Below are 26,630 nucleotides of genomic sequence, written 5' to 3'. Positions count from 1 at the left end.
CGATACACAGCAGCACAGTTTAGGATAGAGTTGGAGACCCTTTACAAATTTTTTATAAGGCTCCGAGCCTTTTAACTATACGATGTTTGAGAATAAACAAATTCGTGATCATTCACGATTATAGTATCAGTTTAAACAAGTACACGAATACGACTTTGATCAGTTGACTTTATTTATTCGTTAATTATAACTGTTAAGTTTAATGGGATGCTCGAGGTTTGCGAACGATTTCCAGCATGCGTGATTTCGTCCTGATATTGGAAGGTTGCATCGAGTTGAATGAGGGGTTGCTGGTCGGTGGGAAGAGTAGAGTGTCAGCACCTTCCCTCTTGAAGGTAATATTTACCACCCTTGCCCTATCTCGGAGAATACAGCTATGCAGGTCGCGTATATTAAAGAAACTGGTGGAAGAGGCTCGTTGATAGGTTACGCCGTTACTTACGAAAAGTCGCTCTTGGTCTCCTTTCACGTTCCCCGTGTCTTTCTTCGTGAATACTGCCTCCTTAGCACGGAAAATGATAAAGCTTTCAAGCCTCGTGAAACTGCTAAATCGAAACCTTCGATAATTAAAATTATTTTTAAATCGTTTATAATGATTTGAAATATGTCCCAGGGGAAACGTAATACAATTTTCACCGTTCCCTGGCAATTCCACGCCCATCTCGTAACGTACGTTGACTCGATCATTTTAGTTTCGAAGAAGCAGTTGTCTAATGCGCGCCACGACAAATATTTTCCAAGGGAGTTATCGAAAGCGATCGTTTGACCGCGGGTGTTGCAAAGCGAGTTTGAAACGTGTCCGGTGGCCTCGGACGTGACACGAAATTAAATTTGATTTAGGACCATTTCGAATGGATGATCCCGCAAAAGCTTCCGCCTTCTGTTGACGCGTATCCTGTGGCGGATGTAGGTTACGACCTCGTAATTCTTTCCCGATGCCTTCGTGCTTGCAAAGCGATTCGTTTTCGGGCCATGCGATCCTGTTTATTGATTTCGGAAATTAGTTCTCGCGTTGCTCGTTTCGCGATTTCATACGAATCTCTCCAAGCCGCTGATAAACGTTCTGAAACCGCGCGATCCCGTTGGGCAATTGTAAAAAAAATTGTTTGCTCAGCTATTAGTTGAATCTGTCGGATGAATTACAAGCGGATCGTTCCACGGAAGCTAGAAGGCGCTGCGGGAACGATTTTTTCGTGGTTAAGTGTGCAGTCAGCCGGACGCGGTTCCGATATTAAATGGGTCGAGGATTCTTAAAGAAACAACGCGTTCTACGAGGTCTTGGATAATTGATCGGCCTCGGAGAAGGTGTCGCGTCCGAATACTTGCTCGCACCGAGCTGGCTAAACGCGGTTTATTATCGTCGCGACGTAGACGAATTTTTCAAGATAAGCTGGACATTTTCTATTTTGGCAGAGGAATAGTCCACTTATTGGACGCGTCGCTTCGGTGACTGTTCCATCGGTGCAAACAGGATGAGTATGCTCGAGGTGTGAGAAGCATGATGCAAACATAGGAGAAACTCGGAGATGTGTGCACGAATGCATCTCGGGCGCAGTTTCTGCGCGCTAACGATGATGCTCCACTTGATCGTCAGCACTGCACAATTGTCCTCCGACGGCGTCGTTACCCTCTGCTCCCGGTTCTAGATCCTCGATCATTGTCTCGTATTCCTGGTACAATCTACCTGGATCCCTCTGAAATTTTTTGCAAAATTCCTATTTACGAATTCCTCCTGTAGAAGAGAGATTTGCCCAAATTGTACCGCTCGAAATATTTCATTTTTGTACATTGTAAGTTGATCGATCAAGAATCCACTGGTTGCAATCAGTTTACCGGTACGTAATCTTGGAGTGCTTTCGTCGGAACAAGTTTGCCCGTCGTGAGCGGGGAACAACCGGTATTCCGTCTTCCGGTTCTCCTCGGAGGGCGGTCGAACGAATACTCGCTTTCGCCGAGTCACGGTTTCGGCGGCATCGTCTTAAAATAATCACACGCTGCACCGATCGCGGCCCTTTTCTGTTTTCTTTCTTTCAAAGCGAACGATTAAAGAATAGCATCGAAATGCAGCTACTTCTTCTTCTTCCTGTACGCGTCGTGTCGCGTCGAGCCGTGCCAGAAAACATTGTATTTACAAAGGGAAACTGTGGTATGCGCGATACGTTGAATTTGCCCCGACAACCGTGCACGCCGCCTCGAAAGATGCAATTACTCGGCGGTTGCGGTAACTACGCGAAGCCGGGTGTTTTATACACGTTGCTTTGATTTTTATTCGGAAAATTAATAGTTGGTGCGAGCATTCTCGCGAGTAATCGGTTTTCTATAGCTTGTAACGCGTATTTTTTTAGACGTGGGCTCGTTCTCATCATCGCGATACACTTCGTTCGACCTTCGGACCAGTCGTCTCCCTTCTTTTCACGGAATTTCAGGGACAGATAGCCTTGCAACGGTGCATTCCAACCGCGTTCCAAGTCGTATATTCTCTTCCCTCGCCTGCGACAGTTTACCTTATTGGAAGATTTAGAGAACAAACGATATTTTTATCCGTCGACGGATGAGCCAATAAACTGGCAAGTTGTTCGGTGACTCGACTTTTAACGTCGAATTCTCAAAGATGGTTTTCTCGAAATTTACAAGCAAAGTCGCAGGCGTGAAGGGATTAAAGTTGTTTCGAAGCATGTCATTTTCACGAGTTTCTGAAACGAAAGGGGCGGATCGAAAGCGTATCGTTGATGGTTGGATCCTTCCATAGTTATGTATTCTTTGGACTGGCAGAGAGAAGCAACTTTCGGGGTTATTTTTGTCGTTTGGTCCACCCTCGAGAAAGCGAGACAGGGAAAGGAAGGAAGGAAGGAAGGAAGGAAGGAGAGGAGAGGAGAGGAGACCCTCCCGGATAAATTTATCGCTCGACAACTCGCTACCGAGGGCAATTTAAAGAAAACCGAGAAAAACGCGCAGCTCTCTATCCACTGGGTTAGCGACGAAACGAGACAATCGGTCCTGCGTTTGCAATCTTGGCGAATTCGCGTGCACCGTATCGAGAAGGAGCAGTATTGGCGTGAAAACGAAGCCATGCGCGACGCTATCGACGTCTCGTTCCGGAACTTGTACCGAAACACAAAATCCGGTATCGTATCGATATTTTTTTCGGCCGCGTCACGGAAACCTCTATAAAAATAAAGATACAGAAATATCGGATACGCTTAAGTACGTCGATCGCAACAATGTTTTGAAGAAGAATACATAACCTGTCAGCGATTCTACGAGGCGTCACAAATTTTTCACAAGAGATGTTTACGCGTTGAAAGAGAATATGTGTATAGAGAAGGAAATGGCCAGACAGCCACGTGCAAACGTGACGGCGCAGCGACCGGATACAGATAAATAAACATGTCGGAAGACGGAAGATAAAGCCCAGAGATATTTATATACGAGAGAAATATTACTTAAAAAGAGAAATGGAGTAAATTTGTGCGTTCGTGTAGTTGAATAGGAATACATAATTTGAGAAATGAATCGTTGACGATGTATGTATGCACGGTCCCGATCCATAGTACGACCCAGTAGAGAACTCGTGCGTTCCTTTAGTCTGGCGTGTAGGTTCCTCGTAAAAGTAGAATTTCGGAAGTGGTTGCGTGGGAAGAAAGGTTGGATGAATCGCGAGCTGCATTGTCCTGCGCGCGGCAACCGTGGTGTGGCTGTGCGTAACTGGAAATCGATTCTACTTAAATTTCACGGCAATTAATTGCGACGAGTAAGAGCGAACGCATTGGCACTCGCGCGGTCCATTATCCGGGGCGAAAGCAGGTAGGACGGGATCGGGTCGCGTAATTAAAACACAGTAAATTTTGGCGGGCATCGGGCCAAGCACGCTCCGACTCTCGGACTCTTTCTCTCTTAGCCTCGATACATGATTGCGTGGCAGGAGCACGGCGTTCGTGTACGCGCACCATTCGTGGAATTCAATCAACGAATTCGTCACGCGTCTGCTTCTCGTTATTGCAACGATCGCGAGGATATTTTTGTTCGCTCGAACGATCGCTCGTACCCATCGTCGCAAGCGTTCCGCGCGACAGGCAATTCGCGTCGTTTAAAATTTATGTTTCTACCGAATATTCCGTCCAGCGGTTCCTTCGGAGTCTGACAGAGATCTGAAAGTTTCTCGTCGAACAAAATGTACGTATGTACGTCTCGCGGATCCACGGTGCCACGAACCCGAACATTTTTCGTCGTAGAATAAAAGAAACGCGTGCTCGGGTCAAAGTTGGCCGTCGTTGATAAAATCCGTAGGCGAGCGTGTCGCGCTTGGGCAGCAAATATACGAGGGAACGAAGAAGGCGCAGCGCGGAGGTGTAAGCGCGAAGGGAAAGAGAACGAACGAAAAGCCGGTCTTGGATGGAACACCTGCTCCACAGGTATGCGATTCTTTCCACTCTTCTCCACTCTGCTTCTCCGATGCTCGCTTGGATCTCTCCCCTGTGCTTTGTTATCCTTAGAAACTCGCTGCGCGTGCATGTTGCACGCAGCGTTGGAAAATCAAGTCGCGTGAAAGGGTTTGTCCCGTTTCGTTTGGAAAATTTTTATCGTTTTTATCGGGCCGAAAATTGCTCGAACGAACAGCGTCGAGAGTTTATCGGATTCTCTGATGCTTTCAACGAACGCGAAAACGTTCGACGACCCACATTCGAACGTAGTTCCGACACGTTTTCCGCGAATTGGACGCGTTGACGGCGCGTCGCGCCATTTAAATCGGCGCACAATAGAAGAGAATGACATTACAAGAAAGTCTGTTTGTTGCCAGCGTGCCGCGTCCGTTCGGTTGGATTCCATTCCGTTCCACTAGGTTCCTATACGATCCTCCATCGTTTTGCACAATCATCCGCGAGCGCATTTTCCGCTTCCAGCCGGCATTGTGCATTTCGTCGAGTCGTTTACCGAACTCCCATCCATTCCGGTCGTGTCTCCATCCGATGCCAGCCTTCGTAATTCTTGTTTGCTTTACACGTCGCGCCGTCCCATTCTCGCGGATCGAGCAAACGTCGAAGCACTCAAGCTCGAAAGCTCTGCTGTTTCGCTCTCGAGCGCAAACTCCGAGGCAAATCGATTCTACGGGGAGAAATTTCGCTCTCGAGGTGTTTGCTATTCGATCGGTTGATAGTTTTTTTTTTAATGCCCCAAACGGCCGCGTTCTGAATCGGCTATTTCATAATTATCTCGGCTGCTTCGTTCGCAAATCTTTTCGTTCGATTTTAACCGGTTACTCGTTGTTTCGCGATACGCCTTCACTTTCACGGCCCGACTACCCGGGGAAACGTTGCAACCGTGAGGCAAAAGCTCGAAACATCTGCTCGTTTCGAACGCATTTACATTATACGCGCGCCATTATATGACCGCGTACCGTGGATCATTGCCTTGTATTTGTTTCATTTTGGCTGGAGTGACGCGTATCGCGAAGCGATTAGCCAAATAGCGGTTCTATTTCCACGAGCGTCGACGCAACTTCATTTTTAACCAGACAGCGCGTATAACTGGTTGGTCGTTGCTCGATGCCAGTTCGTCCCCGGTGCATTCTTTATTTGCCTATAAATGGGCCGCACTGCAGTACCAACGATGACAAACGGTTGCGAGCAAATAAAGTTGGGACGCCTCGCTTCGCTTCGATTCGCTCGACCTTCGTAAAACCGTCGTTAAAATGTCGCTCGTCTCCGTATACGGAAATGGAATTTACGAACGCGACGACCGTTGGCTATATATACTTGTTTATTTATAAGCTACGGTACTAGGATCCTCGGCGTAAGAAGACAATAGGAGGACGAGAGAACGTTAACGCGCAACCATTGGGATTGCTTTAGAAAATTGTAAGAACCCATCGAGCGACGCAAGTTTGTCTTTTCCATCGTGGTCTAGTCCTTTAAGGAGACTTTGTTTCGGGTGTTGAACTTGAAGGATTCGATCGACGTACGATCGTACCACACACGCTCGAGATATCGTTCAGTTTGATCGAAAGGAGACACGCGCAACGTGTAATCCGATATGCAGATTAGCGGTAGCGTTTCTACTTGGTTAGAATGCACATAAGGTAGAGAGTACTCGAACGGAGATTATATAGGCGCGATCCGTTTCATCGCACCGTTCCGTCTCGACAACTCGAATTATCGGCGGACGACTTGCGTCTGGACAGGCGCCAAAATATCCTTATTTTGATGCGTCGACGGTGCTTAGAAAGTTTATCGAGAACAGTTATCGTTTTAGGTATCGGTAATTTTCATTTAGCTTCTCTAACCCCCCTCCGTTCGTTATGCTTTAAACTACGATCCTTTCGTTCGATGTCGCGTTTAGTTTGCCCAGCGGTTGGTTCGTAAAACTTTGGCTCATAGTCGAGCATTACCGTATCTACGCGTATCTCGAGAGGAATCTGTCGGTGCCGAGTTTCTAGCGTTTCGATGCGAAATCCTAACGTTGTTTCCGTATCTTTTGTACACCTTTGCTTGCACCAGCGCGAACGAACGCACCTTGATGGAGATCTACGATTTACGGTCGTTATTGTCTCGAGCAAAGAGCTGTGTCGGCTGCACGAACAAATCGTATTATCGCGAAAGCCAGCGGCGTATGCTTCCACACAGTCTCTCGCTGCTTTGTATCGGACTTTGAGACAGAAATTTACAACGGTGCGAAATGTACGGGTACACGATCGCGTGTGAAAACAATCGTATCGCGGATTCGATGCTAGTAAACGAGAAGAAAACTTTTCAAACGCACAGAATCGCGACACTTCCTTCCACGCACTCCCGAAGCAATCAATCGTGTATCGTGTACCGATCAAGTAGAAACTGTCTGTTCGAAGCAGACGCGTCAAACGCGCGACCACCCTCTGTCAGAGTTTGCGATCTGCTTGGTCTTTTTATTGTTCTTTATCGCGTAAAGTTTCGTCGTTAACGAGCGAATAAACACATTTTTATACTACAATGGTAATATCTGGTACTGTCCAAACGACGGAAACGCTTCGATGCAAGTTCCTGAAATCGATTACGCGAATACGGTCCGTGCATTTCTCGCTTGTTCGCGTGTAATCGTTTGTTACTAATTACGCCTGGTAGGTTTTTACTTTTGTTTCTTGTTTTAACAAGTATCGCCCCGAAGGACGGTAGCTGTGCTATATTAAGCATAGTGGAAAGATGGGAAGATACCTTAACTATCTTTTGCGGTGGGATGGTAAGATGTAAGATGTCCGGCTCGATTCGTATCGTGTTTCTCGAGGTTCGCGGGATCGCGAGAAACGAGACGTTGGCACGAGACGAACTTTTTACGGGCATACGACTTAATTATTCCGACTCGGTTGGTCTACACGAACGCAAGCACTCGGTACAAATTGCGGAACGCGCGATGCTCGAAGAATTCGGAGAATTCGGAGAATCTTGATGCGTGCGTAACTACGGTAGGTACGTTTACGCTTTATAACGAGCAACAATTAGGTTCGACGGCTGCTCGTAAAGCAGTTCCGTTGCGCAATATCTCGTTGTCGATATTGATTTGGTACTCGAGGCACGTAAAATTCGGCATACGGGAGATTCGATCGACGATTCTTGTCTTTTCGCCTCGATTTCCCCAAACGATCGTTGGACGAGGTGGTTGCACGGAACGGAACGGAACGCGGCACGAGCCACGCGCCACGCCTTTATACCAGAGTAGACCGTAGAATTTGAGGGAAATAGCAATAAGCGTGACTCGGAAAACAAGGAAAAGCATTTGCCGCGGCCGAAATTGAACCGGCCAGTTGGCCAGCCGGCTAGGGAGTTTGTTCTTGGTTGGCCCTTTGGGCCGCCTTCTCGCTACGTGACCGTCGTAACTCGCCCGCTATATGCCCGTAACCCGATAGTTGAAGCTTCGCTGCACAGTTTCGAGCACATTGCTCCGGCAAGCTCCATTGTTTCTCACCAGTTTATCGTAACCCAACACTTATTGTGCATCCTGCAGCACGCTGGGTTTGCGCTCTTGGTAGCCGGACAGACGGGACGACCTGTTCGTTCGCCCCCTGCCTACCTGCCTCCTTCGTTTACGGCATCTACCGAGATGCCCGCGCGTCTTGATTTCGATCAAACAAACGTTTTCTACGTCCGTGGCCGCCGCGATCGTGCTCAGCCACGGGAAACGGGAAATGCAGAGGAGGAAAGGAAAGACGTCGTAGGCGTGCGTTTACGACTCGCGATACCTAGTCGAACTTTGAACGCCAAGGATCGATATAGCGGTTAACGCGAAAAGTTGCGTGTTGACCTGCAAGGCTATTTCTAACCGGTCGATATACATACTCATAGTCTCCTGTTCTACACTGGCCGAGGCAGTAGTGGCTCGAAGGGGCCACTGACACGAATTATGCTGCTTCTCTACACGATTCGACGCGGTCGCGGGGAATACGCGAACATTGCTTTACGAACTCTTATTCCCTTATTTACTTTTTCTTTCCTCGCGTCGTCGTTTCTATCGTCTTGTTTCGATCTGTTTGTTCGCACGATAACTTTGGCTCGAGGAGGGTCGTGAAATTTATTTTTATTCAGAATACCGTATACTTTGGTGCGCGATAAAAACGTTTAATAATTTAATAATAATAACAGGGACGAGTATCTCCATCCTTGTGGCTGTACGTTCCATGCCATATTGCGCTCGACGTGTAGTTTATTCATCCGAGATCGCAGAACCTGTACATTCGCAGATCGTAATTGCATCTTTGACGAGATACGTTCACAGAAATGTCGTGTTAAAGATAGCATATGCGAGACATAACCGAGCAGCCTGACCGTATATGTATGTAGTCGCCATCTAAAAATGCAACGGGAGGAACTCGTCGGTCCGGATGGCACTTAATACGACGACAAGACCATATCATCGATATTCTTATCTGCGAGAACAAGCCAGTTAATTTCGGTGGGACTCGTCGCCAGGGTCTGGTTGGCTTCCTCCAGCGTCTAATAACGGTGCAGAGGATTCGAGATGAAACCTCAACCTTGGAATTAGAATCGTTGGAAAGTTGTCGTTTCCTAGCGTGCTTGTACCGTGTACATACTAGTTTACGAACATCGAACGAAACCAGTAACGCGTCTTCGTTGCGAACCGGGTTTCCGGCTGCATTCCTTCGGGCCTGTTCTCGCGCGGAATTCGTACCTTCCGAACGAATCGAGTTTCGTGCCTTTAAGTCGAAGAATTATCGATGCTCGGGTCGTTTTGTTCGCGTATCTATGGATGGAAAGACACGACGTCGTCGCTCCTCGTGTCGAACCGAGGGACAGGAATAATGCAGCTTCCGCGTGGTCGTGCAATTAGCCCCGCGCGCTATAATCGTGCAAGAACTTGACAGTGACGTAAGAATGTGGGTCAAGGGGCGAGGTGCCCTCGATGTTTACCGTCGTCTCGCTCAAAGGAACTAATTTCCTGCAAATTACACGCCAATTCCCCCTGTCGGGCTCCCTTGGTTTCCGAAGACGCTCAACCGCAGAGTCTGTAATCTCTCTCCGACGACGCGAGATCTCCGGCTTTACCCCTTTCGATCTCGCGCTTATTTTTTTTCTACCCTCCCTTTGCCCCTTCGCGACTCGCTTCGATGCATTCTTTTGCATTATTCCCGAATAACGATTATCGGCGACAACAACTTATTCGCGCAGCAACACGTCGATATCGCGCTAGTTAAATTATCCAGCGTATCCAAGTACAATAAACTGATCCGAATTAGCGTGAATTTGAAATGCAAATTCCCCGATTCGATTAACAAGACTCCATTCCCTGCGGAGACGTATAGTTTCGGCTCGGCGCGAAGGGGGCTCGTCATTTCCAAACTACGCGTTAACTTTCTTTTTATCGGATTTTTCAAATCAGGACAATACTACGCATCGACTGCCCGTCGTCAGTTTATCGAGAATTTATCGTGGGCTATAAATATAAGAATAATGACTAAACGATTACTCATCGGCGAGGAAACGAGGCAGAAAATCATACGCGCGATGATAATAATAACGAGTCGCTGGAATCGGACTATAATGATTTAAGAAACCTTAAACATTTTTAGATTTACCCTCGGATAAAGAAGAAAAGTTGACAGTTTTTTTTTTCTACCTGTACGACTGTTTTATCGCCGTGGTTACCAGCCCGGTTTAATCGAATCCGATATCTCGTAATATTTTTCACTCGATTTCTCCGGTCGCGAGATTGATCGATGGATCGTTTGGCTGCGCGCTCGCTCTCTTGCCCTTTGGGTTCGTGTCACGGTGCAGTTTGGCCGACGTTGACGCATGCCAGAGCGACGAAAATTTTGTCCGCAAACAATGTCAGCTGTTGCGCAGTTACATAAAAAAGCGATTCTGCTAAAAGCGCAAGCGTCGACTCTGTGCAAGCATTATTGTATGCGGTTGTCTCTCGGCCGTTCGCCAAAATGGTTTTAATTCGTAAAAAAGTAATCTCTGTAAAATTCGAATAACTGGAAAACGCGGCTGGCGGCCCTTAAAGTTTCACATTTAAAGCTGAATTCGTCGGATGTAACTGCTGCAAAGCTATTGGAATCGAATGCGCCCGTCGTTCGAAGGGATATCAAAGGATGAAGTGAATGGGTAAAAAAAGGAGAAGTGGCCAGGTAAATGAACGTGAATTTTGTTAGACGATTTGGAGCACCGCGCGTATAGTTTTAGCAAACAAATTTCACCGTAAAAATCTAAAGACCACCCTAATGTACAGACATCGATGGGGAGGGGTTGTATCGTAACCATTTAGTCAGTCTGCTGGAAAGTGGTAAACGCGTCCGTGAAAATTAGCAGAGACTCGAAGAGGAAGTCGATGGCGTGTTGGCGCGTATTCGTAGCCAAACCGAACCATGCGTAGATTCGTAATCAGTGGTTTGCGCGGCTCTAATTGGAAGACGCGCGCTGACTCGAAGTTTGGCTGAAAGTTAGCCGGAAGTTTCGCAAGAGAATTCCACGTCCAAGGCTGGAGGATCGATGCGTTTCGTCTGCGAACCCTCAGAATTCCAGTTATCGAGAGCATCGCGGAATTTCCTCTGTCGGTCGAATCGATTGTTCGTCCATTGACAAGTATTCCGGGAGGGGAGAAGCCCAGGGAAATAGTATTGTCACGCGGTGTTTTCATCTGTATTATCGTACACGGTTATACGCGTTACGCGCCTGATAGAGTAGAACGTGTTCACCTTTTTCGGTCGCGCGATCGTCAGGTTGATTATTTCGTTACGCTCGTACCAGACCGGAAACGGGTTCTGTGCTTGCAATAATACATATGTATACCTTAGTAACTTGTTGCCGGCGAAACCTTTTCTCTTATGACCGACCACGATTCGTTTGCTCGGATAACGGATCGTTTCTGCCTCGGACCAAACAAGACAATAGATACATTTTATTTTGGCCGAGGAATTACAGCCGCGAAAAACACGCTAACAAGTATCGGAAGAAAAGTAATCGAGGCTCGGCATCCGTAGGTTAATCGTTGGAGCGAGCGTTTCAGAAATTTCCTTCCCAGGTGTACCGTAATAGCCGTCGGCTTAGCTTTCCGACCGAATTCTACTTTGCGTTCAAGTTTTAATAGGATCGACTGTTACGTTTAACTGCTAATTAAGCAATCAACCCCCGTCAAGGCACGGTAGTGCCGACACGCTCTCTGGACGACCGACGTTTAATTATGACGGCAACTTGAATTTGATATTAAAACCAACGCGGTAGAAATAATTACGAAACTCTCAAGACATTGTGCCATTCTGTTTCGATAATTAGCTCGATGTGTTTAATTCGTACAACAGTGTTCTCGATGGCCGCCGGCTACGGCTCCTCTTTCTACTTTAGAACGAGTAGACACGTAATATCTCAGCATTGTACGCAATAAAATATTCGTCGAATTAAATTTGTTCAGCAACGAGAGCATTTATACCATAAAAGCGAGGTGAAGGCAGGCTTTGAAAAATCCACGGAAACTTGAAATAAAGCCAGTATTCGCGCGGTCGATGATTTGCGTATAACACGCGACAAAAATATCGTATCGTTGATTTTTCGGTCGATCGCGTGTTGTATATTTCGCGTTCAGATTTTTTTCGAATAAATTTTTCCCTCTTTTCGTTTCGCTCGGGCATTTCAACGGCATTTAATATCCTCGGGCGCGCGCAACCAAATGAGAAAACTCTCGAGAGCATACAGCTTCGTTCTAGAAACGATATTTCGACCATAGTTATGGTCCACGAGACTTGCTTTGTTAGTCGTTGGCTTTATTTTGTTCTTCAAATTCACGCGTTGCATGGAAGCAGTAATTTTTCCAAAGAATGTCGATCACATCTACTTTAATCGTTTATTCGATGAACCATAAAACGATCGGTAACCTTCGCCAAGTTCGATTAAACTTTAGTACGGGCGTAAAAAGTTCCACGATTCGAACCGAAAGGAGGCGGCGGTCTTCTTTGAAAATACACTTTAAAGAAATTTCAACCGTGAAAACGGCGGATAGCCTTTCTTAGAAATATCGAGTAATTATTTAACGAATCGATACGATTTAGTTTACTAATATTTATAAGTTGCATTATTTCTGTTTTAGTTAATTTGTTTTCGAGTTCCCTTGGGTAGAAATCGATAAGTGTATGATCCGATAATCGCACGGGCCATTGAACTACTCCTGCCCTGCTAATTCACGTTTGAACACAATTGACAGCATCGTGCGAATACACAGATAAGATAAACACGATTGACCCTCCATACGCTGCAACGGAAAATCCATTGTTAGCTATTTCACGTTGCGTTCAATATTTGATTATAACTCTTTGTAACAAAGGGTTTGTAGAATAAAACACCCGGAACATTATATAAAGGTATCGTTGAAAAAGTTGCCGATCGACGCGTCGATTAATTAAATAATTACTCGAATATCCGTCGAGGTACAAAAGCGATAGATTCGCGGCGGAATCCCGTGCACGACAGCTTGTTTCGAGTGGAAATCGAGAACCAAGCAGCGAGCGGCGGTGTAAAATTTTCAGAGCATCCACGAAAGACGAAGCCGCGTAAACTTTGAACCGTAAAATTGCCACGGCGAGAAATTCCAGCTCGGGGCTAAAGTGGAAAAGAGAAAACCGTGTCAACCCGAGCCGAGCGTTCGTCACCCCATGGCAAAACATCCCCGATTTTCACGGGTATACGTTCTGTGGACGCATTTACTTACGCTCGTTTACAGCCGACTTACTCGCAACTCGATATACCCGTATTTGATTACCCGCAACTGACACATGCACCCACCCGTATATCGAGTGACTCATTATTATTGTTTGGCCCCGCAGAGGCTAGTCAAAGCATCCGGTGAGATGTACTCGGGCCGCTGACCAGCTGCCTCAAACAGAATTTACAACAACCGTGTCTATCGTTGTCGCGGAAACGGAAACTTGACCAGAATAAGACGGAATTTCGTCATACATATACCGTGAAAACCACGCCGATAACGAAACTTTCACTCCGTTTGAGAAAATAATTATCGGTTTTCCATCGTTCGATAACAAAACCAAGCTACTGTTGGAAAATTGAAACGATGGGAAGAATGAAGAAAACGAAAGAGGATATTGCCAAGCAAACACACCGATCGCGTAAAAAAATTGGAGAAATATTTGCGCGCACTGTTGTAACAATCTATTTCCGGATAGCTTGTATTTTCTCGTGATTCTGTTTGTTATTTTGGAGCAAACAGTTCTCGCGTCTACTTACATACATACGTATATGCGTTTCATCTTGGACGACTCGTGGAATAAACGAAACGCGAATGCTCGAAAATACTGGACCCGGCGAGCGACTTCTTTATTACCTTATTTCACGGAGGATGGAATCGAAAATGAGATTAAAGTGGAACAATTCTGCTTATCCTATTCGACGGATCGATGATCGTGAAACACTATTCTCGTTCCGCGAAATCACAGAGAAATTTCCTATTTTGTTTATACTCTGTAAGCACGACGTCTGCGCGATATGATGGCTTTTCAAAATTTTGAACCTCTAACGGTGCAGCATGACGTTAGTTAATTATGGTCCCCGAACAGAGAGGAGCAACCTCGGACCTAATCTTCCTATTTAAAATTTTTAACGGTAAGATCGTTTATTCCGAGCTGCTCGGGATAAGAATTCTTACGAATGCATCGGCCAAGATTAGTCGGATTTGCTCTTTTATTCGGACCAACAACGTACAAAGCCAAGCTAGCTGGTATAGCGTTCCTATTAACATAATGAGAAATCTAGGAAACGGACTTGGTAAAAGCGTCGACTTTTGCTCTGTAAAAACTGCATTAACAAAGCGCCGATTGAAGTATACTAAGCTTGTCGGGCTATAGGGTTTATTTGGTTTACAAACGAATGGAATATATTATTCGTTTTTGTAATAAACGTGCGCAGGGAGTCGATCGGCGTTGTCGGTATGCATCGAGCGGTGCAGCCATTGCCGTGCACCGATGCATTCGCGGTAAATTAATTCGCGAAACTAAATACGCAAAGCATCGAAACGTAGCAGCCCGTTGGCCGAAGGGAAATTTGATTGATAGGAGGTGAAGCGACCATCAGAAAAGCACTTTAGGTAATTGGATACTGGTAAATCTCATTAGGTAAACTCAACAAGTACCCGTGTGTACACGACGACAGCTTGGCAGCGTACTCGTACGTTCGATAAATCCGAATACGGTATTTTCCCGGCGAGGAGCAAGGTTTCTGCTAACGAAACCGCCGATAAAGTATCGAGCGTCGTACGACGGTGTCATTGTTCCCGTATACATACGTCAACGTACGATATAACTCTCTAACCCTCTGTGTACGCTTAATCTCGCGGAATCGCGTAACTTTGTATCGATGCGCATAGTTTGTTCACGCACGAGTGACAACGCGATCGAATATTACCTCTCCGCGTATTCTCTCGCGCATGAATTATTCTTGTTCATCGATAACGTTACAGTTTCTGGTTGAGTTCACTTTTTAAAACGAATACTAGATACGTCGTGCGGGCCTGGCATAATAGATTTAAAAGGTTTGTCGTTTAAACGAGCAGAAAAGGTAATTGGAAAATACGCGTATCGTTGCCGCTGTAATCCGTTTTTCTCGTTTTTTTGTCGATGAAAGCCTGTGTTTGAAACGGATGTTTGGATGTTTTCATGCAGCAGCATGCTTTCAGTTTAATACGTGCGCTTTGTCAGGCGAGACTAGACCAGATAAGGATCGATGCGATGCGATGCGATGCGTCTCCTCTAGGTTGGTCGTTAATATTCCACGAACCTTTCCGACTGCGCCTTTTCAACCGTCGCTTCCACCGACATACTGCATCGCGCGAGAAATAGATCGTCCAAGTCACTCATCAAAAATCCTTATTGCGAATCGAGTTAAAAATCGAAAGAAGCGACGTCTCGAGCCGTCTGAAAAACTGGACAAAGGAAGTGGGTGAACTTTGTTCGCGTCTGCCTCGAGTTCCAGCTGTACGTATAATCGAAAAGAACACGGGGAATCTCTAATTGGCGAAAGTGCGATTTGCATGGGCGATAGAGTTTATCGAATAAAATGACGACAAGGGTCCGGTTGGACTATTTTTTTCCCCCGACGTGATCGTAATTAAATTCCGAGGATCGAAGCAGTCGAGAGCTACGCGTGATTGCACGCACTTTACCGTCAGGCACCCAGGAATTTTCTCGTCGTTTCGTTAGTCCGCAGAGGACATTCGCCCCCTTTGGGACCCTTATTCGACCCTACAGTACCCATATAAAAAGCCCATTCCCGTACGGGCAACTCCGGGTCCCTCGATACGCGGCCAAAGATTCAATCTTTTCACCTCGTATTTTCTACTCGTTCTCGAACAAACGTTACGCGACACTTTCGTTAATTGCTTAAAATGGCTTCGCTAACGAGGATAAGTAATTAATGCTCTTTGTCGGATAAACGGAAGAAATCCTTTTTCAGCGACGTATACAATACTGGAAATATTTCCCGATGGAAAACCGTAATATCCAAATAAGCCCGCGTACTGAAAAAACGATAAGTTTCAGGAGATATTGTATTGTGTAGCAGTCCGTCGAACGTATCGAGAGAGGAAGAAATAAAGAACAATAGACTGAAACGAAACGAACGAAAATTACAAAAGCGCTCGCATTTGGTGAGTTCGAATCTCTCGTGACGCGGAGAAGAACAACACGATGCGTATATACAACCTGTACACAGGGTAATGCAACGTTCGGTAAAATTTTCGAAAACGGCTTTTCCATTTTTCTCTCGAGATTAATGTTCGCTGTGCTCGTTAACTGATTGCGAACTCCGTCCGAAAAAAACGAGACGCGGTTCAAATTTCCAAAGGAAGCAACGATCGTAACGATCATCGTTCGAAAGGATTTCTCAAATTCTAATAAAGTAAACGGAGGTTGCTAGCGATCGTGCGAGGCAACGCGTAAATGCGTATATCGGAACAAAAGGATTCGTTTTGCAATTAGAAAGGAAGCCTTGGACGCCAACCGCAAACTAATTGAATCCGTGTCGTTATCCCTCGCAAAAGACGGCCAAGCTTCTTCTTACGAAGTCGTGTAGTAAAAGGGTTTACGCGTGCACAGGGTACAATATGCTCGAGCACGATGTTTCCTCTTTTTACGTAGCCGAAACGTACGGATGCGGCCAGTCAGATAACGATAATCGCCGGAACCCATGAAATTCGCTGAATTTTCATCACCGATAACATCTCGCCCGGCAATCGTACGCCCGACAATTTCCGTCGGAACGATCAATCTTTAAATAAAATTGCACTCCGATGCGCATAAATTTGCATAAAGAAGTCTGTTAGGGTCGTCGAATTACAACTACCTACCTGTACCGTTTCCGACCGTTCTTCTTTTTTTCGTGTACCTTGCAATTTGCCTTTTTAACTATTAGGTACACACGTACGTACACTGTATATTATCCTTTGTCCTTATTTCGTGTATCGATTGATATTCGCGAGCATGGGTCTGGTCGTTTCGATGGTTTGGCGGAAAAGCTACTCTCTGTCTTGAACAATTTTTGTCGAGCGAATGTTAGTTAATGACGCGTCTATCTGTACGGTACCTTGGCGTAACGAATCACCTCCCGTGTCGGGAGGGAAGGCATGGCGGCAGAGAACGAGAGACGGAGGAGCAAATATCGCCGTAGCCTTGCGTCGTGCAACCCGTTCCGTAGTTTGCATTTACCCGCTCATTTACCCTCCTGGCGCTTCCAGTACAACCTCGTAGCAGCATATCGCGGTGCCCCGCTCGCGATCACCGTCAACACGCTCTAGGAATTAGCATTGTTTGCAAGTTAAACGAGAGAGCTAATTATTTTTCGCGAGGTAGAGTTCATACAACGAAAAAGGATCGAGTATTTAATAAGGTATAGTAAGGAACTTGTAAGGATAATATGTCTATTTTATTGCCTACAAGAAATTGAAACATTTACGTATCTGATTTTCATCTATTCGAAAAGATTGGATTTAGCGAATGTATATCAATATACTATGTATAGAAAACAACGGTAGCGTATAAACTCGATTAGACGAGCATCCCACCGAAGGAAATACATATTTCGTGTCCCGTTTCTTACAATCCCGTAAAACTGTATCGACGAGGCACCCAAGAGAGTTCATCGAATCGTAAAAGCCGATAGAAACTGTCGCTCGGTTGTCACCGACCGGGGCAAAAGAACCGGAAACGAATCACGTGGTCGCGATAAAACAGAATTCGTGAAACTCGAGGATGTACGCCAAGTTATTTTGACAGGTTACGAAGAATATGTATATCGTATATTCGTTGAAACGTATCTGTCGGAAAAATTCCATGTAATTTTGTCCGCTGGTTATCCTCTGCTCGTTTGTTATTAGCGTTAGCAGGGTTTTCCGGTAGAAAAGGAGCGACGAGGCGCGTCGAAAATCGTTGGCTCGTTGCTCGTACGTTTGTTCGCTTTGTTGTACTTGGGTGCTAATGCAATTTCCCCTCTAGAGATTAAGCTGGTTTCGCCTCACGTCAGACTCAATTCCGCGTCGTTCTCGGAAAATAAGCTATATTATCTCAGTGCCGCGACTGGCAGGCAGAGGAACGTGTCGCAGGAAAAACACAGTGCAGACCGATTTTCTTGCCGTAGCTACAGGGAAGTACGATGTTGTTGATCGTGTTCTGTCGTTTCTTGCATTACTTGGCTGGTAATTGATAAGAAAACTTGGCGATCTAGCCGGAAGAAGTGGTCGTACTATGTTTTAAGAAACATTTATAGAACGCTCCACGACTATTGTGCGCGTTGCTATTTGCGAGGATCCTCTGGTCGGTTTGGTTCGCCTTTCGACACGGATTACCAGTTACGTGTCGTCCACTGCACCCTCTTTTCAATCTCTCCTCTCTCTTTGTACGCGCGCGTATGTCTTCCTTTCCTTTCATAGCATAGACTCGATGTAGAGCAGTCCGCGACTTTGCAATTCCAGCAGCCGCCTCCTACGCGTATCGACGGAAGCTTCTGCCTGCCTGCCTGCCTGCCAGTCTGCCTCTTTTCGTCTCTGCCCGTAGAAAAAGGAAGGCAATCACTTTGGGATTTTATCCTGGATTACCATGGATGAGAGCGAGACGACGGAACGAGGGGAAAGGGGAGTAATAGGAAATGGCTGGCAGGTGGGGAAACTCTTCGATTGCACCGGATTAAATGGAGACTTTGGGTAAAGCAAACACCGCCGCGACGAAAGCACACCTTCTCGTTTCTTCGTCCGTCGCGTCGTGTGCATTATCGTGTCGGTGATTCGAGAAATAGGTACGCGTTTACAAGCCCGAATTTTCTCCACCGAAGGCAAAGAAATAAAAAAAACCGTCCTGTAAACCGATACGAAGACTCGAGACGGTTCGCGTCTTATCCGAAGAATCCAATCGATCGAGATTAAAAGATGCACCATCGAGCGACGAGCATCCTTTGCGGGGGGAAAGACCTCGTTAATATGTATCTCGAAACCAACGGTTCGATCGCTTCAATTTTCTTTAATCACAATTATACCGAGATTCCGTTTCGAAAACGATGCAACTACTATTCCACGATACTGTAACAAATATTACGTCCGAGGATAAACTGTTTGAAAAGTTTCCCCGGTACGCCAATTCGAGCATCGTGCATCGGTTTTCCGAAAATCCGATTCTCGTAACTTTGTTTCCCCGTTATTCGTAAGAAGAGCAGCCAAGTTTCGTCCGACCGCGACCGTTGAAAAGAGTCTGGAAGTTTGCGCGGCGAAACGTACGGACAATCAACGTGGAGTGTTTCCGCCATCGTAGACGCCGCGCCCGGTTTCTGAAGAATTAATTTCTGCGACAAACCTCGCGTTAAATTGAGAAATATTTTGTGGCCGTGGCAGAAGCTCGCACTCGTTACCAAAGTTGGCGGAAAGTCTCGAAACGATAAACGTCGTCGTCCGATCTCGCAATTCGATCTTGAACTTGAGTAACGAGCAACGGCGAAAAACTCTTGCGTCCCGTCGTTTGCATAAAAGAAAAGTCGTACGAAAACCGTTTCGAAGTTACTGTGTATTTCGCCCGACTCCGAGGTACGTATTCTCGAGATTTCGTTTCGGAGCAGTCTTCCCATAGAATTTCCCCGAACGAATTTCCACGTACACTTACGTCGCTACGAAATAATCCACGGCTTAGCTACCGGAGCATCAAGTCTAGACGACAATCAGTCAACTGAAGGACAAAGCCTAGGAACGGGAACATCTGTTGGATGATATCTTTGATACTTGTCTAATTAAAGCTCTTACGAAAGACTGTAACGAAGGAAAAGGACTCGTCGAGCATATTAACGCGCTCGAATGCAGCCATCGGCGGCGGTGCACCGTTTAAACGTTGAAATCGAAACGTAGGATGAAATGTCTGGCCCAAAGTAGAAAAAGAAAAATCGGTAATTTAAGCACCGTTCCTTTCTCGTTTAGAGTTGCGCGCGTATATTTCGTCCGTCCGTTATTTTCTTCTTTTTACAACTGTTTCGTCGTTCCGGGCTTTCGAGTCCTTATGAATATTTATAACAAACGGTGGGATGGGTTAATTTCACTGGGAAACCTGGTTGTATTATCCGTCTGTGCGAAGACTTATTATGTACATGGAAAGCGATAGAAGGGTGGAGTTTCGGTTCCCGTCCACGACTATGTATGCATAATAGCCAGAATGACTGGCAATCGCAAGTCTCGCGGTACACATTTTTTGACCGCGCGATGCATAAATCGCGTGACTCGATTTCTCCGTGGGATTGCATACGGGCTGGAAAAAACCGCATCTGCTTTGTCCTTAAATGCGATTTTTGATGAAGCGTCGGCATAAAGTTGCATCGGTGGGACGTTATCGCGATGGAACTGGTTGGACCATCGCCAAAAATATAAGAGTCACCGTATTACCCTGCAGCGAGTTAAGTTGCGGCCGCTGGCTCGCGCTTTAATTTTCAAAAATTTACCGATCGTAGATCGGACCATCGTCCGTGAAAACAGTGGGTAAATGTTGGAATAATTCCAATCGTGCTCGTTCCCCGTTTCGAAGCGAAAGATCTCTTTGCTGTCTGTCGACGTCGATCGTTAACGCGTCGAAAAAAATTTGCCGACGCTTCATATTCAAATACGCACACGGGTCGATCGTTGAAATTTCCCGAATCGCGGCAGAGAATGCCGTCGCGCGGAGTGAAAAGTTTGTCCACTTTCATGCAAATCCGTCCTCTGTAATTGTTCGCTCACCCAATGGCGACTAATGCCCCACCCTCGGGAATCGAGTGAAATACAACTACCGCGAGCCCGGATCTTCCGCTACGCGCTTCCCCGTTTGCCTTCCTGTTCGATCAGCTACGACGGATAGCAGTCGGCGATGTATGTATGGTCGTGGACCGATAGACTCCATAAAAGCTCTGCGGGTGCGTCGCTCGGAACCACCTCCTCGCCTATACATCCACGCAAAACCCTAGCATTAATATTCAGACAGCGTGCTTACCCTCTCTGTAAGTTATCGCTTTGTCTAGAAATTCGAACGCATAGACGTATTCGATGCTCGATGGCTCGTTACTTTTTCCACTTTACTCCGATAGTCTACGAAGACCAACGTGACCAAATTGATCGTTGCGATGCACTTTGCTATGTAAATAGTCGTCGACGAAGCACCCTTTAAATTTACATTTCGAACGAATTACGATAACACCGTACCTTTGACAACAATTTCACGACCCTGCCTCCTCGTGGCCTACCCTCGCTTCTAATTCAAGACGACAAAAACGTTTCGATGCTTACTCTCGTATCGACGGTGCAGACTTTGATTCGCAAAAGGTACATAGTAGCTCCTCTCGTCGTGTTTGCAAGACAGCTAACCAGATGCGAGCGTTCTCTTCTCGAAAGATTAACGAAAGGCTCTTTTCTTTTCTGTTTCAGAACTCGTGCCACAAAAGATACACGATCGACGAATTACCGGTAAATTGAACACCCAATTTTTGCTAGATTCGAGCGATACGTTATAGGTATTTAAAACGAGGACTTGAAAGCGAAATTATTTCCTTAATGCTTTTTTATTTAATAGGAAACGTATAAATGATTATGGAATCGGGTCGCGTGAACTTTAGAGCTAGGATGTAGCAGCAGTTCTTTTCAGGTTCTTTCGCAGAGAGTTCCGATATAAGGTAGAACTTTAATAATTGCAGAAGAATGGAGCTGAACGTTTCTTTGTGCATCGAAATTCATAAAAGAGAAGAAAGGCAACGGGAAGCGTTTTCTATCGTATTCTCTCTCGTTCTCTCCCCCATTTCCTAGGAGACCATTTTTAATTGAGCGCTGCACGTAGTCCGTGCTCGATCCGAGACGTTTCACTTAGCAATTACCCACCCCACAGTACCTATTATTTCGTTCCTCTGCTGCTATTCTACAGATTGTTCCCCTTGTTTTGCATTATATTTAATTTATATATTCATGTTAAGATCGCCTTACTTTCCTACCACCTGGCTACCAGATCGTTTTATTTAAAGATTGGGAGAATATCCTCGTACAAATACTTATTAAGCAAACAACTATTTTTATCGTTGCTTCGTCTCCGAGTGTCTAGTCGAGTTTAAAATGTTTCGCGTCGCTGTTGATAAGTCAAAAAGTCGAGCCGTGCGTTATTGATTTGAAAGTTACGCGGAAGTGGATGGACTCGCGAGGAAATTGATAGGACGTTAGACGATAGACGTACATTGACCGGAGTAATGCTTGTAAGCGCGCGTGCAGCCGTCTACGTGATGTCCGGACATCCGACATTGGACGTCCGCGGCGCGTTACCAGGAATGGCAGTCGCTGCAGACCACATAATCGTTATGCGAACGCGTTGTTCCGTACAACGCTCTGCCTTCGACAAAAAGATATCCCCAACCAACGAATTTGACAATCAAAATTCAATCGTTGTTTAACATTAAACCTATAAGCACTTGACGAGGTTAGACTCTTTTACGAGGCAACGTACTTTAAATTTTTCCATTATACGTATAAAAAGTTATGTTTTGACGTTTATTCGCAAGATATCCTTCTCTTTCATCTTAAAAAATATTTTTTAATTTCCATCGGATAGCAGATAAAATGCCCTTGAAAAGGAATTTTATTCCAAGTCGATACCGTAGTTAGTTCTAGAGAAAACAACTATTCAAGAAAAAGTACTTGCTAGTAATTACGCAAACATCCTGCATTTAAATTAATTTTCAATTAAATAAACAATTTATGGTCCAGTTTTATCGTACACTAGTCGTATGACCGATAAGAAGTATTGAAACTATTTTGGGTATGTAGCGTCAAAGTAAATGTTAAAATAAACATAGAAGATAGCCTAAATTATAATAGTTGTTACGTTCATAGGATAGAGGATTAAATGCCCTTTAAAATGAGCGTTTGTACGAGTAGATAGCTTCATTAGTTCCGGAGATATAGCGATTTTAATTTCAACTCGATGCGATGGCTAGTTTCGGAGATAGGGTTTGTTTACGTTTCGTAGTTGCGCTCGCGCGAGTTCATTGATCTCGCGCGCGTAGATAGTAAACATTGCGTAGTAAATTCTTGGAAATACTACGCCGAAACTGGGTCACGACAGTCACGTACGCGGGCTAGGTCAGCACCACGCGCGTAAGACAAAGAGGTCCGACGCGACGCGTCAGACGAAGACAGAGATAAAAAAATTGCCATTTACATAAATTACGATATCTCCGAAACGGAAAGTCCGATCGACAAAAACCAAAAACCATTTTAAAGGGGAAGGTTTACCGCTTCCAACGATGGCTCAATTATGCACAAAACACTAGTAGTTTCGGAACTGCACGCGTCTAAACTTTTAGCATTTTTAATTCGCGTTAATAGCCTTTTCTAAGACGGGAAGCAAGAGACAGCGAAATTACCTTTTACATAAATTACGATATCTCGGAAACGGAAAGTCGGATCGACAAAAACCAAAAGCCATTTTAAAGGGGAAGCCTCCCCGCTTCTAGCAGTGGTTCGATTACGGATAGAACACTAGTAGTTTCGGAACTGCACGCGTCTAAAGTTTCACTATTTTTATACGCGTTGTTGGACTGTTCCAAGGCAGTGGAGACTGAAGATTCTCTCCTTTCGTCTTTGCTATACATACATATTGTTTCCTATTTACATCGGAAGCTAACCAGAATTTGGTATCAAGTTTCAAGCGGCGTTCGTCGACAGAGTTAAAACACGCGAAGAAATTAATGGATGGATGCCAGCCAGAATCGGTACCTTTGACGTACATGTTTATATTTTTGTATACATACAATATTGGGCTCTATTTGATCTATTTGAAATACGTGTACGAAACGTCGCGCGTCGGTTGTAGAAAACCGCGTTTAGAAGGTATGGGAAACAGAGGCATAAAATTTGACCGGCTCGCCGTGTAAAGTTTATTTTCCCCGAGCAGATCCGACGAACGCGCGGCGCGGCGCGGCGTAACCAAATATAACGCCCTCCTGACGGGATTCGTAAGCGCGTCAAGTTTCGTGGAGTCTCTGCTAATCGTATTTGGGATCTGTTCGACACGGCCGGAAACTAAGTTAAGCGAGAACAGAGCAACGTTGAAACAGCCGGGGTGCGCACAGTGCCGTTTCGATAATCCTCCCTTTTCACCGACCAATGCTGCCATCGTCTTTCGTCCTTTGGCGGAAACGGACCAACGGAACCGATCAGACTCGATCCCTCGCTCCTCTGCCCCGCCGCAAAACTAATTGCGTTCCTAAAGGTATTAATATCCCCGGCCAAATTCATCCAAAGAGGAAGGAAACTTGGGCTCCGGTTGGATTATTAGGGTTAGATCTGGATTTCCGATCTAATTCGTCGGAAGGCGAAGAACTTGTCTCGCGCAGGTGTTCGATCGGCTCTAAATTACAAGCTGAACGATGATTATTTTGTTTCGCGGCAAGCAAATTGTTCCGTTTCTAAGAGTGCCTTTCGAACAGGAAAGAAATTCGCGGATCGAGTATTTCGCACGATCCTTTCGAACGAATTTCACCCAGGAGATCGGACGTAAGTACGTGTAACGTAATCGAGCGCAGCTGGGGAGTCATTTATCGAACGAAAAGTACCGGTTAAAGGGGTTAAGAGTGTAATTACAAAGCGGTTGGCCGCGCGATTTACATAATGCTGGCATTACGCGTAGCTGCCGGGATTTGGCGCGGTAACGCAGGGAATCGACGCGATATACCTTTACCCGTTATCGAAAGAAGGACGCGCGGCGGCGCGGCGCGGCGCGGCGTTTGCCCTCCTCTCGAACCAGATCCTACAGTCGCGAGAGGCTCCGTTCGTTTCTATTTCGTCGACTTTCTGTCTCTCTGTAGGCAACGTTCAACGCGAAACTATCGAGCTCGTACGATCGATACGTTACTTGGAATACGATTAATAAAATTATTAATATGCGATACATATGCGACGACGTGGATTTTTTCTCGAGCTCGTCGAATACATTCCATCGTTCTATCCTCTTTGAATTTCTAAACAACTAATTCCAAGTACTTGTTCGTGCATAGAATCGTTTTGTTTAAAATTTCACGGTGGAAAGAAATGACCGCAGCGAGGGCTTAAATGGAAGAACAAGGTTCGTGTTCGATGTCCAAAGTGGTTGTCACGAATGGAGAGCGTAACGTGTAAGGTCGCTTTACGTTGGCAAGCAAAGGGTGGTGGTTCTCCGTTAATTAGTTTGCGCTGGGCAGCAATCTGGAAAGGTGGTTTATCTCGCAGCAACCACTTATTCGCTTGCACCGTCGTACCCCGTGGCATCGTGCTATCGCTCGTTACTTGTACTTCCGGAACGCCTACGCCGACATTCCGACAGCTACTTACGCGACTGCCTAAGCGAGGAAAGCCAGAACACGCTATTAGCTATACACGTATACATATATGTATTCGGAATTCCCTGGCAACGATCTTAACACGTTCCCACCGATTTACGTTTTCCAGCTCCGTTCTCGAGACGTCTGTCGTCATAGCTGAAATTTATTTCAACGGCTAACCCCAGGAACCATGCTCCTCCCGATTAATTTCGTGACTCTTGAACGGAATCGGCACGTCCTTGTCCGCGTAACCGGAAGAAAGCACGCACGCACGCATCTGCGTCGTCGAATTAATCGCGCGACCGCGCTTTATGAATTCTTGTCTCGTAACGCGCGTAGACAACCAGGAACCCGATCGGATCGGCGCAAAGAACCGTTCCGCGAACCATGAGCTAATACGTTTGTAATTGCGGCTTTGTGCCACGAGTCGTCTCGACGAACTCGATCTCGCGGCGCTTAAAGGACCGATTATACGTTGCTGGATAGTTCGGCGTCTATTAAGGCTCGCCTTATTAGAAATTCTCTCTCGATGCATCGTTCGTGGACGAGTAAATCGACGATAAGGTTCACGTAGAATGGAACGACGAAATTGATTCTCCCGTGGCGAGGTAACGCGACGCGATGCATTAGTCGGTGATTGCCGTTTCGTGCTCGCGTCAATCAGCAGCTTTTCAACCATCGTCGAGTTTTCCCACCGACACGATCAAGATTCGATTAACGCGATGCCTTTGCCGCTTCTAGTCTCTCGCGTACACACTCCTTTTTTAATCGATATTTTGCTGAAATTCCGATTTATTCGCGCCCGATTACGTAAATTTATCGTTCACTTTTATTCCGTTCCTAGAACCGGAGCTCCATTACCGGAGTAAGCATCCGCGATGCTCGAACCGAGAGGCATTTTTCCCCAGAGTTTCCGGCGATTTGTCTTCCCAGTCACTTTCTTCGTGCGTCTTCGTTAGCGGAAAATGCGAGCGACGTTTAGTGGCATTTGTCGATTCGGCGGTGCAAACAAGACGAGGTCAAAGAAGAAGAAGAAGAAGAAGAAGAATGGCTCTGTTCCCTCGAGTTTACTGGTGCGATTGATCCAAGAAAATAGCGAAACGTTTTCTTGGTACGAACCCTGAACGAGGCAACCGTGACTCTTTATTCGATCGGAATACAAAAGTATACGCGTTAGACGCTCGAAGATGCGACGTCGCATCGTTGACCAATCGAGGTTGAAGTTCATTAGGAGGCCAAGAGTATTCAACGGTGGTTGATCCTGGCGCTTGGCGAGCATCGATCGACCTTTAGGAAATTCAATATCGTCCGGATGGA

At 45.8% G+C, this 26,630-nt stretch overlaps 1 protein-coding gene across 2 annotated transcripts in view; it reads left to right on the top strand.

Annotated features, from left to right (window-relative positions):
* Positions 1-26,630, top strand: part of LOC122396584 (protein tincar) — a 60,994-nt gene that overhangs the window by 2,236 nt on the left and 32,128 nt on the right. For both annotated transcript variants that reach the window (XM_043395122.1, XM_043395120.1), the window contains exon 2: positions 21,400-21,438. The gene's annotated coding sequence lies outside the window, so the exon portion shown is untranslated. The remainder of the gene's footprint in view (positions 1-21,399; positions 21,439-26,630) is intronic.

This window comes from Colletes gigas, unplaced genomic scaffold, assembly GCF_013123115.1.
Source record: "Colletes gigas isolate AHSC1104 unplaced genomic scaffold, ASM1312311v1 Colletes_gigas_Sc00007, whole genome shotgun sequence".
NCBI classification, from domain to species: domain Eukaryota; kingdom Metazoa; phylum Arthropoda; class Insecta; order Hymenoptera; family Colletidae; genus Colletes; species Colletes gigas.
Note: the sequence above shows the minus strand (reverse complement) of the source record. Positions and strands in the feature narration are given on the sequence as shown.